The sequence below is a fragment of the Castor canadensis genome, chromosome 8 (assembly GCF_047511655.1).
Source record: "Castor canadensis chromosome 8, mCasCan1.hap1v2, whole genome shotgun sequence".
NCBI lineage: Eukaryota > Metazoa > Chordata > Mammalia > Rodentia > Castoridae > Castor > Castor canadensis.
This window is the reverse complement of record NC_133393.1, coordinates 4,911,340-4,927,991: the sequence shown is the minus strand read 5'-3', so window position 1 is coordinate 4,927,991 and position 16,652 is coordinate 4,911,340. Positions and strand designations below refer to the sequence as shown.

Here is a 16,652-nt window from a genome sequence, read left to right as displayed (position 1 = left end):
CTCAGAGGTAACTCACTTGGTTTGTGGGTGACCAGAAAAAAATTTGACATAGTTTCAACATTAACTTCAGTGACAGTTTAGTAACCTGTTCTCTGAGAGAGCTTTAATGTGCTTCAGAAATTGACAGACCACTCTAGAATGATTTAATTACTTATGAATGATTTTTTTAACCTCACTATGTTTCATAGCCTCCCCAGGAGAAAAGACGCATCACGAAGACTGGAAATCTGTGGTGTTGCAGCCTGGTCGTGCAGTTTGTGGGGAGAAGATGGTTTGTTTTTTAAAAATCCTCGTTTCAGAAAGCATTCTTGAGAAAGATTTGACAAATAGTGATTGCTCTTATTTAGAAACTGTCTCTTAAAGAGGCAGAAAACAGGAAGAATAGAAAATTTGTGTGACTAAGCAGCATTTAATTTTATTTGAAACTGGCTCTACCACCAGGATGGTAGGAGAAGGCCTTGTGCTGTCTTCACATGGCAAGAAACCAGACTTGTACCAGGGTGTAACAGGGTGACACCCAATATCCAGTGCTGCATAAATACAGTCTACAAATGCTGCTCCTTTAGATGCTTTCTCAAGGTAAGTAAGAAAGGAAGTTTTACTGCTTTAGAAAAGCACTTTGCTAAAAAGTTTCCCAGGCAACCCATGGGACAGCACCTCACTGTCCCATGATAAAAATACTCATTGAAAATGGGTTCTCCTGGTAGCCGCTGGTCCCTGCTGGATCCTGAGTGCCTTGTGTTGTTGTTCACACACCTGGCTGCTGCTTCCTGCCCTTCCTCCAGCTGTAGGTGTCAGTGCTTGTTTGTTTAAACCTCACTCACCATTGCTTGGAAAAACAAAACAACACGCTTACTTGTTCAGGCATTTAAAGTTCTTCCTGAATTTTTGTCCTGCCCACTGGCCCAGAGGCATATGGGTGGGGTGAGTTTCGATGTTAGTTTGGGAAGTTTCGAGAACGGGCCGTGGGCTGGGTCTGTTGGGTGGGGATTGCCGATAGTTTTAATCGTCTGGAACTTTTGAGGGTCAGAAGCATTGCCACAGTGACTGTGGGGGTTGTCATTCTCCTGCTCTTCTTTCTTACAGATGACCACAGATGCACCCAGGGAGGCATTTACAGGGCCTGACAGATGTTAGTAACCCTCATCCATTCTGTGTTCTTACCTGGATCATGTACAGTGTAGAAAAATCACCAGTAGGTGAGCTACTGGCTTGCTGTCTACTCCCTCTCCAACAGTGGCTACCTGTCTTCATTTTGATGGCTGTCAGCAGGTGAAGGCAGTATGTCCTGGACCTATGTTAGATGCACAGTCTTTTGAAACCCAGGTTACTTGTCCCTGAGGAAATTACCTAACCACTGAGTCCAAGTATCTCAAGTATAACAAATCCATGTAGTGTAGAATAGCTTGTTGGAAGAAACAATGTCAACAACCGAAGATGAAACTCTGATGATTCGTTTCCTCTACTCCCAGCTACCTGTGGTAGCTCTGCATCACTCTTTGAAGAACAGATATGATGTGAGGCCAGAAAGATCAGTGCTCTGGCCACTAACTATCACCACCCTTAACTCTGTGTTTCATTGGGCTGCTTAGTGCAGCTGAGCCTGTCTTGCTTACAGCCACATAACCTGGCATCTGCTACAGTATTCTCTCTTCCTTGAAGACAGTGTTGTGCAGTACTTCCCAACTTGAGTATGCGTCAAAATCCCATGGTGACCCTGTTAAAGCAGATTGTTGAGAGTCTCTGATTCAGAAGGCCCAGGAAGGGGCCAAGAATTTGCATTTCTAACAAGTTTCCAGAAGCTGTTCAGTGATGGTGGTCCAGTAAGCACACTTAGAAAACCATTGAGTGCCCAAGGAGGAGGCTGGAAATGCTGATGGCCAGATGTGGTTAGAATATTCTGTATACTAACACTAACTGACTCACCTGATGGCACTGTAGCCACCACGCTGTGGACGGCCAGTAAGTAAGAACCAATATTTACGGGTCTGTGCCTGCCATTCAATCCAAAATCTCCAAACCTACAATCTGACATTCCTGAACTGTTTGGGGTAAACCTCCCACCCATAATGTCTCACACTGGGAAAACAGATAACCACACACACCTGAATTCAGGATCCCAAACATCACCCTTACTGTGTTCTTCATACAGCACAACCAGCAATCACTGCCCTCAGAGTCTGAGATCAAAAGTCAAGTTGCCTCATTCAACCACTTCAAGTTGTCTTTCCTCTCCCTGAATCCATTATCCCCCTCCTTGTCCTAAAATTAGTTATTTGGCATGAAAATACATAGGTAAATACGTAAATTTAAAAAGACACAGCTTTTCGTTCTCTAAAGCAGAAATATATGGCAAAAAACCAATTTCCTAGATATTTGGGTAGTGGTGGTAACCATTTATCATTTCATAACTTCCGAGTAATTTGTGCATATTTAGAACTTCTTTCATGTAGTAATCTGTCTAAATGATTCCCTTCCCAGTTTTACTACTTGCTTTGGGAACAAAGTCAGACTTTTTCAATAACATTCCTATTAAAATAACAGAGTTTAAGGGTCCTTAAACTATGGTCCGCTGCATGATTTTATAAATAAAGTTTTCTTTGAATATGGTCATGCTCATTTTTTAATGTACAGAGACCAAATGACCCTCAAATGCTAAAATACCATCTGGCCCTACTAGCAATAGGTGCCACCTGCTTCTTGTTGCCACTAGAGGGCATTGAGTGTGCTGCCTGCTCACAGCCAGACTGTGGCCTGGGTGGTCTGCATTTTCAGTGGGCTAACCTCAGGGAACCTGAGCCTTGGTCGCTGTGAACAGCGTAGCCTGGCCCACCTCTTGATCCGCCAACATTGGGATGCCTTGTATCATGCCTGGGGCCACCTGTTTGTCAGGAGTTGGAAGGAGCCCTTGGCAACCCTCCTAAGTCCTATCACTACTATTGGATCCATACAATATCATTGTATGATTTGTAGGATCCATAATTACAACTGTTTAGAATTCTGTGGCAAAAGGTGATTTAAAAATGGTGAGGGCAGCATTTTCATGTACTTCTGAATGTCAGCATTATTTTATGACAGAATTCAGACTTTTTCACAAGTGAATCATCAGTGTCCATTCCTCACTATGTTCACCCATGCTTGCTGTTGTGGACTCTGTTTTCCCTAGACCTCGTTACTTACTATGACACTTTCTTCCAGCTATATTCTGATCCTTCCTCTCAGAGCTTTCTCTATCAGTGATCCACTCTCCCCCTTGTAGAAACATTTTTAAATCTCTTCCTAAATAAGTGAGAAACTTTGATCCTAAATCCCTCCACAGCTGTCTCCCTTTTTCTTCTGTGCCAAGGTTCTTGAAAAGAAAGCTATTTTTGTTCTCCTTTCTAAATTCCCATACACCACTCCACCATTTCTATGGTCTCTGCCTCCAGTACACCACACCTTGGAAATACTTTGGTCATGTCCGTCATCAGACCTCCCTGTGGCCACATTCAAAGGACACAGACTCAGCTCTCACCTTTCTAGACCTGCTTGCTGCATGGACTGTGTGGACAGTGCCCCCCTTAAAACTCCTGCCTCAGTGCTTTTCCAACTTTTGACCACAACTAAAGGAAGGAACCCTTTACAGAGCAACCTGGTAAGCATGTAGACAACCAAAGTGAGTTTCCTAATAAAGTACTTTAAGTGAGGGGCTGTGATCCTTGCAATTTCATTCTTTATCAGTGCTGATCACAGCCAAGTAAACATTTCCTGACACAGTAATGGGTCAGGTTTTCCAGTTTGGACACTTCATGCTTTTGCCTTCCATTACTCCTTCCTCTGCTTCTCACAATGTCTTACCATCTTCCTTGGTTCTCCTTCAGTGTCCTCCCTGAGATTTCTGCTCCTCCTGTATGTGTTTTCTGAGGATATCCACCCACCATCTTCATACAGCTGACTCTACAATCTGTCTCCAACCCTGAACCTTGGATCCTACAGGGAAAATGATGTTGGCCCCACGTTCAATTCTGAGGCCTGCAATGGGTAGTGGTCAGGGGAGATTGGCCATCAGGATGAAACTCACAGATCTGAGGCTGATCCAGGACAAAGTTGAGGGCAAAACCAAAAGCCAGTCGTTCTGCAAGGGTCTAAGACAGAAGCAGGTCTTCCTGCTGTAAGGTTATGATGTTTTTCTTTCCATGTTGTGTTTGTTAGATGTGAGTCTCTAAAATTGTATGGTTCTATCATCAACTTGTCAAGAAGAGATAAAAGCCCTCCTCCACTCAGTGACCAGTATTATCCATCAGGCTTTCTCTAGGCTGCACTGTGTGCACTAGCTCAGTTCAGTTTTATTTTCAAAACACTTTGAGCCTGGTGACACAATCCTCATTTGTATTGTATGATCAACGTGCTCATAGCTGCTGCTCTTTTGCTTGAGGTCAAGTCTGTCCAATGTACCACCCTGCCACTGCTAGGAACAGCCCCAACCCCAGTTCTTACAAGGCTCTTCAGATCAAGTAAAGTTGGGGGTGTTAATGGTAGAGAGACAGAGACGTAGAAATGTAAGCTCCTGCAATCCAGATTTCAGTTGGTTCCCCCAGCCTCAACCTCTGGCTATAACAGTGAATAGGGAGGGAAGCATAAAATTGAAAAAAGTCACAAAGGGCTAATGGTTCCTCTAGGAAGCTTCTTGCCAGCTAGCAGCTGTTGTTTAGTTCTACTGGTAAGAAATTGTGTCACAGGACAGGAAGGGAAGAGTGAGATGCAGTGGGTGTTTGTGTTGATGGAGTGTAAAGGTGTGATGATGAGAGGGAAATTAGGTTTGTAAATAGGACAACATTGATAACCAAAGAAGAGGAAATAAATGTGCCTACTTGAAAGGCCCATGGTGAATATTAACCTTTGAAATGGAAATGTAGTTTCATAATGACTATTGCACTTTGGGAAGGAAGATAACATAGTATTATAGAATAAGAATTGCATGTAGTTTTTTTTTTCTGCTTGATTAAAAACTCAAGGGGGGAAGCCTCACCCAAACTGGAGAGTGTTTGGTAGAGATCCCCACTTTCTTTGCCATTTGACATATATTTGGTCTAGGTTTCTCCATCACATTTGTGTATCACATTGGGTTAATCTCTGGGGATCTCTGCAAGCTTCTTTGGTTTACAGCATTTCAGGCAGAATAGAATCAACCTACGAGATTGAGGATTTTCCAGTCCTGTAACTGAGATAAACTTACCTATTAACATCCTAGATTCTACGCACTACTCTTCTGAACAAATGTACATTGTTTCTAAATCTTTGTGACTGCTTGTTACTTAATTTACACTGTCTGAAGTACTTTCTTTACAACCTTCAAATGGCAACTAGAGTGATTGTTTCATGATTGCTAGGCAAAAACTTATTGTAGAAGAGAGTTTGCTTTCAGTTTTTGCTTTACTGTTTCTATAAATTGAGTTTCTGGGAAATAGGCTCTGGGATGGAGATTTATGTGTGGGAAGATTATAGGGAGTGCTCAGAGCAATACTTGTGCAGAGTGAGGAAGCAGGGCTGGGCTGCGGGAGAAATTGAACTGCAATGCAATTCCTACAGAGGCTTTGACCAATCTAGTGGGGAACTGAGAAGCCCCACTGAGGTAAGAGGGCAGGCCTGTGTATCCCACCCTCCAGTAGTTACATGTGAGTTGCACTGAAAGGAGGTACAGACTTGGGCAACCAGCTTCCTCTGGTGGGGGCAGTTCCTGGGGAAGGACTGAGGCTGAGCAGTGAGCACCCAAGGCAGTCAACAAGTAGGCATTGAGCATCGTAGTACTGAAGGGGAATTTAGGCTGTACAGTACAGAACACCCTACAGATGTGTTAGTCTACGTCAGTCATCTAAAACACACGATTCTTTTTGAGAATTTATTCAATTTTTAATAATTTCTAAGATTTTCTACTCCTTATTAATATGTACTTTGTCTAATGAGAAGAGGTTAGAAATCATTGATTTTTAAATTAAATTGTAACCTGATCCAAAGGCCCTAAAATTGTCTTGTGAGCCTGAAGTAGTTAGTTTCGTTTTCCTCTCTTTCTGGTGGTTACATAATTTAATTTCCAACTCAGGGAAGGCCTTTGACCTTGCAGGACTGTGTGAATCATTGTATTTGCTTGTATGACATATTGTTATGGGATATAAAAATATTTTAATCTGTTTAACAGGGACAGGAGTCAGCAGAATTCTTTACAGAAATGCAAATTTTCATAAATAATCTAAATAGGAAAGTTGTTTTGTTACTAATAGTTTTAGTTTATCAAAAGGCTGGAGAGGTTGTATTTTCCTTTTTTCAGAGACCATTTAAAAATAGATTGCTACAAATATAGACTCCATATTTCCTTGATTTCCTACATTCTTTGTCACATCATAATCATGGGATTAAAAAAAATACATACCTCAAACACAATGCTGGAGAAATAGGGAAGTACAATCTTTTCATCCTGATGAAAAGTCCTAAAAGGCATGGCCCTTTTTCTTTTTGCCAAATATATGCTATTACATTTTATGTGTATATCAAACACTGTTATATAAAATGTCACTTTACGTGCAAAAATTGAAATAATTGCAATCATCCCTTGGTCTTTTCTCTGCCAGGGGAAAAAATAAACCTGGCTGGCTGAGTAACTACATGTGTGCTCTTTTCACTTCATAGCAAAAAGTTATCTTGTAAACAGAAATAGCCACTCTCCTCCACACAGTCATGTGGACCACAGGGTAGTTTATGAGTACTGACATCGAAGCAAGGAATTCTGTTGACCATTGTCCCTACTAAACAATATATTATACAGGTGTCTGCTGCACAGTGGGGCTTATGCTAGACAATGTGTTCCCAAACCACATTTGGAGCAGAAGGTGTGGTAAACATTGTGAAGAAGGTCAACAACGGCCACCACAACTGAGAAAATTTCCTCCTCAAAAGAAATAAAAGGCAGCTGGAAAACAGGTAGCACACACTAAATAAACGAAAGAAATCTATAGCCAGAAAGGATTACAACCACATTGTAGTATCAGTTACATCTAGAAAGTCACTGAGATTAAAATGTTTGTATATTGCTAAACTTATGTGACTTTAAAGTTTATAAATCTTTGTGTTAAAGTCTGACATTTTTGTTTTCTTTTTGATGCTTCATGCCTTTTTTAGTTGTTTTTGATGTTGTGTTTCTTTGTGGGGTTTTTTTGCTGTGTAATTCCTTGGCTTATAACTAGTTTGAGGTCACCTGTAGAAGATGCACTAGATCAAGGAAAGGCCACAGAAGCAAGAAAGAAGGACAGAGGAAAAGAAGAGAAGTGAAGAAAGGAGCAGAGTAAGAGAGGTGGGAGACACACTGAAGACCAAGAAAGACCAAGAAGAGACACAGTGATGGAAACACAGCAGCCGTCAGCCGGGTGAGAAGGTTGGTAGGTGGAGAGAGGTTTGACTTAGGTTCAGACTGGAGCCACACTCCTAATTATGTGGCTGAAGTGTCAATCAGCTAGCCAACATTTACTGAGTTCCCAATAATCACTGCATATGGCGTGGCAATTGTGAGGCTACTGAGTGCCCCAACATTTACTGAGTTCCCAATAATCACTGCATATGGCATGGCAATTGTGAGGCTACTGAGTGCCCCTGACAAGTTACTTCAAGGCCCTCAACCTCATTTCTGCATCTGAATCAGAATGTGCATATCATACAGGATAACAGATGTCTGTCACTTAACACGTTCAGACATTGGAGGCATTTCTGATTCTACTAATGTTTTCACTTGGCTATTTGTACCTAAGCTTTAGGAATCCTGCTTTTTCTTTATCCATTCTCAACTGATTATTGAATGGTCTTTAAAAGTAAAAGAAAGCCATTTCTCAGATTATGTTTAGGATACTCATTTTCTGGGCTTTTTCATTGTTTTCTTGTTCAATGTGCAGATATCTCAAATAAAGTCTTTCCCCAAATAGTCAAATTTGGGGAAATTGGGGACTCCAGTTACCAAATCTGCTTCATCCCAGCCACAAACCAAGTTTACAATAGTTTCTGCCTGTACATCTCAGCACCCTTATCTCCTTCACTTTCAATGTCATCTCTCCACTCCCAACAAGACATGCCAAGATATGTGGTCACCATGTGCACAGTAAGTGTTTACAGACCAGTGTGATGGATATTTTACATCTACGTTGAATTGTTTAGAGGATAAGGCTGTTGGCACCCAGGGCCCCTATAAGATCTGGAGAAATTCCATGGTGCCTCACCGTTCACATCTCACTCAACACAGGGAACACCAAGCAATGAACTCCCCATACACATATCTTAGAGGGCAGTTTACAGTTCACTCATGACCCTTAGAGATTTTGCTGTATAGCAGTTCTCAAAATGTTTATTCCAATTTTTCTTAATTCACTAAGAAGAGTTTGGGTAAATACCATTTTCTCCATCTTACCAAACTTGTAACGGATGTTTTGACACCTGGAACCAGAGATTAACCTGCCACTAGTATACATTCTCCTATTTCACCATATTTCATAATAGCTGAGACACTAGTATGGCAAGATGTACCACATTTTATCTTCCCATTGAGAAAGAAAACTTAGCCAAGAATGAGGAGTCTAAGTAGAAACCTCCAGACAAAGGCGAGACCCCAGAAGACTGCTCCTCTGTGAAGGGTAAATGAGGAGCAGACACCCCCACACTAAGATAAAAAGATGGCAGAAGGAAATATGTCTCACACTGATGGAGACAGAAGAAAGGGAAGTTTCCCTTGAGAACCGTTACTTACATTGGTTTGCAGTCCAAACCCATACTGTGGTTTTAAAAAGTCTCAAGTAGAACTTAATTAAAGCCATTTCATGTGGGGAATGCTCCTAGATTACTGGGAAAAAAAAGAGATGAAAACCAAGTGTGTAAGAATACAACTTCAATTAAGGCTGACAGTGATTGTGAGATGAATCCTGGTTGCAGAGACGTTACGATGTGAATTATATGTATCCTGGAGGAGATGAAATGTGGTAGTGATGAACTTTGACTGGAGCCATGGCCAAGTGGCCTCCTTTGCAGTGAGGTGGTGTGGCTGAGAGCCAGAAAATGTTCTCTCCTGCAGTGACCTCCTTGGACCCAGTGTGGAAGGTCACTGTTGAAGATATCTGAGCTCATCATTCAGTCGGGGTCTTGGATGGCCTGAGACTTAAAGACATCTCTTGTTTGCCTAACACTTAAGGTTGGTTAGATAGTGAAGAGTCAGACAGCAATATTTTAGGCTCTTCTGGTCACAATGTCTTTGTTGCAACTACTCAACTCTGCTCTTGTAGAGGGGAAGCCAGTGTGGACAACAGAGAAATGAGTGGGCCTGGCTGAGTTCTATAAAACTTTATTTATAAAACAAGTGACACTGGATTTGTCCCCCAGGGTGTAGTCGAATGACCTCTGCCTTAGGTCATCCACAAGATTGGAGTTCTATGTGACAGATTGAAACATTTGTATTATTTAAGTCATTATAGTTTGTGTTTCCTTGCCTTTGCATTTTGCTAGCATCCTAATTAATATAAAATTCATCATGGCCTATCTTACCACGTAGTTTTTCAATTGGCAACTCTTATCTGGCTCTACTACCAAACCAAGAGCAGTCTTCACTTGGTGTCCCTACTTGCTGTTTCAAAATCCCATACATCACTCTTTGACTTGCCACTCCAGATGGATCTTCACAGAATGTATGTTTCTTTTTTTTTTTCCCCCTCCTTAAAATGCTCAGTGTTTACTCATTGCAAAGGAGGAGGTACAATCTCCTTGGAAGCATAAGAGACCTCTCCCCCTGGGTCCCCACCTGCCTCCACAGCCTATGCTACAAGCACCTCAAACCTTCAGAGAAGTCTTTGTGCAGAAACTTCTGGCTGGAATGACCTTTCCAACATGGTTCTTCTGCTGCACCTTAATCATCTGGCTTGTTTCCAGGGTTTCCTTCTCTGACAACCCTTTCTAGGTTCTTCCCCTTCTAAGAAATGAACTGCCTATGAGCAGGGATGTAACACAGAGCAGCCTGTGTATATGCTTCAATGACTAACTCCTCTTCTGTCACTACTAATAATTAAATTTACATCTTTGCCTAGGAAACACATAGTATTTATCAAATCAGAGATTGGAATAGACCATTTAGGAATGGTAAAAGGAGGATCACAGACTAAGTATGTATGGCACAAGGTTTACTTATCTTTTATTTATTCATCTTCATATCCCACCTGTTGTGAAATCTTACCCTACTCCTTTTAATCAGCCTACTCCTCTGCCCATATCTATTCCTAAAACCCTTCCCTACATATCAGCTCTCTTTTGTCTTGGCATCTCAATGCTCTTCTTTGAAATATCACTTCCCAGATCACCTTCTGCATGGAGAAAATCTCTTATGTCATGTGTCCAGGCGCCTCGCACAAGCAAAGACCTGGTGGACTTGCTCTTCCTTGGTAGAACATGTTAGGGAAAACTGTGTCTGAAATCTTTACCAGAGAAAGTTTTGAGAGAGACCATCATCCTTTGAGGAAATTGTGAATTCAGCAGCTAGAGCTGGATAATTCTGAGTTCCATTCCCACGTGGGAAGTGGGAGGTGTTGGGAGACCGGAGATGGGGAGAGTGTGCAGAAAGCTGCAGTGAGGGTCTTCCCCTCCCTGGACCAACAGGGAGGAGTGATGAGGGGTACCTGCCCTGGTCTCTAAGCCCTGCAAAACAGGTTACAGCAGGCCCTCAGAGAGCTACATATGTGTCTCTTAGAGGTATAGTGACAGCATGGAATGAAGGCTGATGCTGTCCTGAGACATCTGATGTCCGAGGCTGGCTCAGCAGTGGTGGGCAGAAGTACTGCTTGGAATGGACCAGACCTCTCAGAATTTGTCTTGAGTCTTCCCCTAGATACATTGGGTACAAGTGAGAGATGCACTATAGGGTCATCTCAAATCTTAACAAAGCAGGCCATCTAGAAGAGTTAATATAGCTCACTAGAGAGAAGATAAAGATTCCTGGGTACCTTGAGCAAAAAGCCAACATGGAGATGCATATGCCTGGTTCAAGAGAAATGCAGGGGAAGACTCACATGGATGAGGGACATCTTGAAAAAAAAAAAAGGAAATACCAAAGTGCCAGTGAGAGAATTATTCGATCTTATGTCGTTGCCAAGCCCGTAGAGCAGCAAGCCCAGAGTGCCAAACCCTCCTCCCCACCCTCTTCAACACTCGAGGTGGAGTTCAAAAGCAGGTGAACAAGCTGGCAGAGGCAGAGGAGCAACGCCAGCTGGTAACGTGAGAGATGCTGAGTCTGCCCTTTCTTCAGAGCTGGAGTCCTGCAGTGTCCAGGTTTCACTGGCATGTGGAGAGAAGGCAGCACTGTGTGTCCTGTGCCTGCCTGGACTCTGACGGGCTGACAATTTCTGAATTCTGCACTGATATTGTTGCATTAACTATTAGTGACTAGCAAAATCACAGGATCAGCCTGCATTCTCACGAAGAGCGGGGTGTTAGAGAACTAAAACATAGCATTGTTTTGATTGTTTCTCCACACAAGGCTTGTTCAATACATCTATTAAAATTTTCTCCCCTATATTTCTAAGCTGTGAAAAGTTACATGTTTATTACGCCCAGTGATTTTTTTGCCAAAATGAAAGAACGTTGGAAGGTAAAGTGATGTGCTTTGGAAACTGAGTTTGTATTGGGAAAGAGGGTGTTATTTTTTTTAAAGTGAAAAAATATAAAACAAGAAAATTAAGAACAGCCTATTTTCTGATTGACCTCATTCTCATATGCTTTAATAGCATTTCATAACGCAATGCGCATACTTCGGATATTTCAGGATGGGGAAGGTGCATTATTTCCCACTCTTTCTCTGCAGCTTTTTGAGGAGGAAAGTGAACAGAAGCAGGGACTCTGTTCCGTGGGTGAGAACTCTGTGGGAATGCAGAAGACAGAGCAAAGCATCCTGATTTGAAATCCATTTTAAGCCAAAATGCTTCAGAGGATCAAATATCCCTCAGAATTTGCTTTAGTTGAGCTGTTTGCTTAAGGGCCCTAGTGGGAGATACCTGGCAATCTGGGATATTCCGGCTGGGTTTGGTGGCTCCACAGGTGGGAGAGTGACAAGAATCAGTGGAGTGGCATCACCTTCATCTTGCCACAAATCATTTGCAAATTGGCTTCCTTTCACAACAAGATAGGTGTGATTTAAATACTCCTGTTGCTATGGAGTTAGAAATGGGGACACCCAGGGTTTAGGGACTGAAGTCTTGATTTTAGATGGGAGGCTTAATAGGAGTGAGTCAGAAAGGAACAGCTTGTGAAGTGACTACAAATTGGTACCTCAAATGGGGCCACCACCACCCTCGTCCTCTGAGAATGCAGCAGGAGACCCCTTCTCTCTCCAGCACGTCGCTGTGAGATCAGCCAACACCCATGCTTTCAAGACACGCTCCTCACCTCTAAATGTGTTTTTATATCAATCAATGTGTAGTGCACACGAAAAGTTTGCATACGTGTGTATTCAAAAGCACAGTGGTAGAAACGAGGAGCACACATCTTCAAGCCAACAGCTCACGAAACAAAACATCGCTCATGCATTTGATTTTCTCCGTGTGCCTTACCCGATTTCCCCTTCTGTGTCCACTCTTCAGGGGGGACCGCTTTGCAGAATTTTTATATCAGTTCCTTGCTTCTCCTTTTCATTTTACTTCACAAGCTCCTATCACTAATCAGTACATTATTTAGTTCTGCCTGGTTTTGAACTTTATAGAATGGAACTATAGTTTGTGTTCTTGTGTACCTTGCTCTTTCACACAGCTCATATCTTTAAAGATTCATCATGCTGATATGTGTGGCTGGCCTTCCTTTTCCCCACTGTGTGATGTGCTGTGGCATGAATGTAGCAATGAAGATGTGTTCATTCTGCTCTTGATTGACATCAAGGCATATCCATTTTTTTTCTATCATGAATAGCACCGCATGGCTTCTGCAAGGTATCTACAGGATTTCTCTTTGGTTATCATCTTTGGAATAGGGTTACTGGGTGGAAGAATATGTGTATGTCCAATTTGCTAGGGGACACCAAGGTATTCCAAAGTAGTTGTTTCCATTTATAATTACACTAGCAATAGATATAAACATAGAAGTTCTTATGTTAGGTATCCTTGACTACTGTTGGTTCCGTAAGGATTTACATTTTTATCAATCTGGTGATTACCAAATTATGTGTAAATATATATATATATATAATCTGTTCAAGAATCACAGGTTTTATTTTCTCATCTTAGGCAAATTCCTATATCTGTCTTTTAGCTGCTCTCTAGAGTCTGTTTGTCCTTATTGTCATGTCAAGTGTATTGCAAATATTGTCCTCCAGTCTTTTCACTCTCTTTATGGATTCTTTGATAAACAAGATGAAAAGGAGTTTTAAAAAATTTAACCTAATCAAATATAACAATGTTTTCCTTCATGGTTTGCATTAAGAAATCATTCCCTACTATGAAGTCATAAGTAAATTCTCCTCTAAATATTTCAAAAATTATTCTTAACATTCCAATTTCTGAACCCAGGTGGAATGCGTGTGTGTGTGTCTGACTGTGTGTGAGTGTGTGTGACTGTGTGAGTGTGACAGTATGTGTGCAAGTGTGTTGTGACTCTGTGTGTGTGTGTTATGAATAGAGACCTTTTTTCACTAATTTCTTTATGGACAGCTAGGTCTACCGGCACCATTTGCTGACTGACCCATCTCTTCCTTACAGCCTATAATGCTAGCTCTGTCAGTTTTCAGATTTCACTATATATGTGAGTGTTTCTTTTTCTTTGCTCTATTTAAACACCACCCTGGACTATTCACTAGCACACACAGTCCAAATTAATGTAGCATTTTCACAAGCTTTGATGTATAGTGGGAAGTTTGCATATTTTGGCAGATATGTCTTGTGTGTTTGCAATAGCTTTTTTGTCAACTTGTTTGTGGTGTAAGCCCAGTTATCCAAACACTAATCAAAGTGTTGTGAGAAAGATTTTACAGATGTAATTAAAGTCCCTAGTCAGTTGACTATAACCAAGATTATCCTGGATTATCTGGGTGAACCTGATTGAAGCTGTTAGAAATCCTTAAATGTAGGACAGATATCCCCAGGAAAGAGAAGAAATCCCCCTTGTGGATGATAGCTTTGGCCTGTCTTTGTGGGGTCCCACTGTGTCTTCTTGACTGCCACTATGGATTTGGGACTTATTTAAGCAGTCCCTATAGTCACACAACCCAATTCCTAGGAATCTCTTTGTCTCTCTGCCTTTCTCACTCTCATTATATATATAATATGTATAATATGTTTGACCTTGAATTATTCACTATTTCTGTTTAACCTTGACTTACACACTATTTTCTCTTTCATATAAACTACATTACCAATTTGTCTTGTTGCACATAAAAGCATGTTTGTCTTGATTTATATTACATTGAATTTCTATGCTAATTTGGATAAAATTGATGTCTTTGTAAAAACAAATCCATGTTTTCCCACTTTTTAGGTCTTGTAATATTTTATGGAAAGTTATAATTTTATGCAACAAATCTTAGTAGCTATTACAAAAGGCAATTTTAAACCTCATTCTTGCTAAATAAAACACAAACAAAAAATTGCATAGCTTAATGAATTATTATAAAGCCTGTGTGATCACTACCCAGGTCAAGGAACAGGGAGCATCATCTGACACTTGCTGAGTGCCCCTGTCTGTTCATAGCTTCCTTTTTCTACCTAACATTGATCACCATTACAATATTAATGGAACACACCAGATTTTTCTGCACCCTTTCCTGTTGAGCCCTTCTGAGTCCCTATCCCTATGGCTTGCCATGTTTTCTTATGTTTCTGCCTATGTTTATTTTACTGTCCTCCAAACCAAAAAGCGTTATGGGTATATTTTACAAATTTTCTATTTATCCTAAGTAGGATGGCTAGTGCAAATTAAATTCACCTTATCTGCCATTATCAGAAGGAGAGCCCCAGTTGTACTTTCTTTTAAATTGTTTTTTCTTTGTGGTAAGATTATAAAACCAAGTAGTTTTATGTATTGAGCTTATATCCTGCAGACTTGCTAAATTAATTAACTTCAGCTTTTATGTATAAATGCTTTTGGGTTTCTATTTAGGAGAGAGAGGAGGACAGGTAGGAGGGGAGAGGATAAATGGTCAAAGTACATTATATATACGCATATATGAAGACATCCTAATGAAACTCATTATTTTGTACAATTAACATATGCTAATAAAAAAAGAAAACAGAATCAAATTATTGATGAATAATGAAAGATTTCATTCTTTCTTGTCCTTACACCTTGTATTTCTTTTTCATGCCTTGCTGGCAACTATCTCCAATATAATAAATAGGAAATCTTAGTAGTGTGCATTTTTGTCTGACTTTTTCTCTTTCCCCTCTTCCTTTTCCTCCCCCCCCCTCCTTTTCCCCCCCTCCCCCCCTCCCTCTTTCCTCTTTGGAGTGTGGGGAGGAGGTGGTAGACAGTACTTCTTAGCTGGAGATCTGGAAGAGATGCCAATAACTGTGATCTTAGTAAGGGTCATTAAAGGAGTGCATCTTTTGGGCCTGTGTTTTCATCCACCATAATCATGGGCATGATACATGGCCAAGTTTCATCTCCTCTGAACTAAAGGTAAAGCCAAACACCTGGAAGTTCTTTGGGAATGCAGGTCACTTTCTGCTGGACCAGTCACCTAAGCAAGAACTGAGCTGAAGACCAGCCATACTTTTCAGCCAGTGCCAGGACCATTGGTACCTCTAGCAGGACAGGTTCATCAGGATATCACCAAGCACAACAGAGGGGCCCAGAGGTCTGTAAACAATTACCTTGGCAGTGGACCATGAGCTCACTCTGGGCCAGGCCTTGTAGCATTACATCTTCAATACAGCTGGGTGCACAGAAGCCACACTGAGTACGTCATTGATCTGCCACTGCAGAAGTTGGACAGAGCTCCCACCAGCTCCTTGGCCCCAGTGCCTCCAGAGCCTTCCTGGTGTCCTTATAGGATGGAGACAAAGTGGATCTTTCCACCAGCATTCTTGAGGAAGAGATTGTCTCCTCACTGAAAGACATGAGGCCAGTGCATCTGGTACAGGTCCAGATACGCCAGCTGGAGGTCAGCCAGTGTCTTCCATGGGGTACCCTTCATATACTTGGGGTGGTGACTGGTGTTCCACAGCTTAGATGTCATAAACAGCTCCTGCCAAGGCATCTTGTCTGGATCCACATTCTCTTTCAGCACTTCCCTAATCTCAGTCCCGTTGTCATAAACAGCAGTACGGCCAATGTGGCAATAGTCCACACTAAAAGCCTATTTAATGACTGCTTTCATGTGACCAGGCCCACTCTTCCAGGTCCCCACACCAACCCCAGGGCATCTTCTGCCCAGTGTGCAGGAGGATACAGAAAGGTGCCATTGCCTCTTTGGTGCACACACAGACCATGTACAGGACAGTGTGGCCTAGGCTCAGGTCTACATCAGTTCTTGCTTTTGAAATGAATCCCTTAATATTTCACCATTAAGAAAGATATTTTCATGGATTTTTTTAATAGATGAAGTATCAGAGTGAGTAGGTTCCTTTCTATCCCTAGCTTGGTAAAAGTCAGAAATGGTTATTGAATTTTATTGAAGCTTA

At 41.5% G+C, this 16,652-nt stretch overlaps 1 pseudogene; it reads right to left on the bottom strand.

Annotated features, from left to right (window-relative positions):
• Positions 1-15,642: 15,642 nt before the first annotated feature.
• Positions 15,643-16,433, bottom strand: LOC109680627 (aldo-keto reductase family 1 member A1-like; annotated as a pseudogene).
• Between the last annotated feature and the right edge of the window lie 219 nt (positions 16,434-16,652).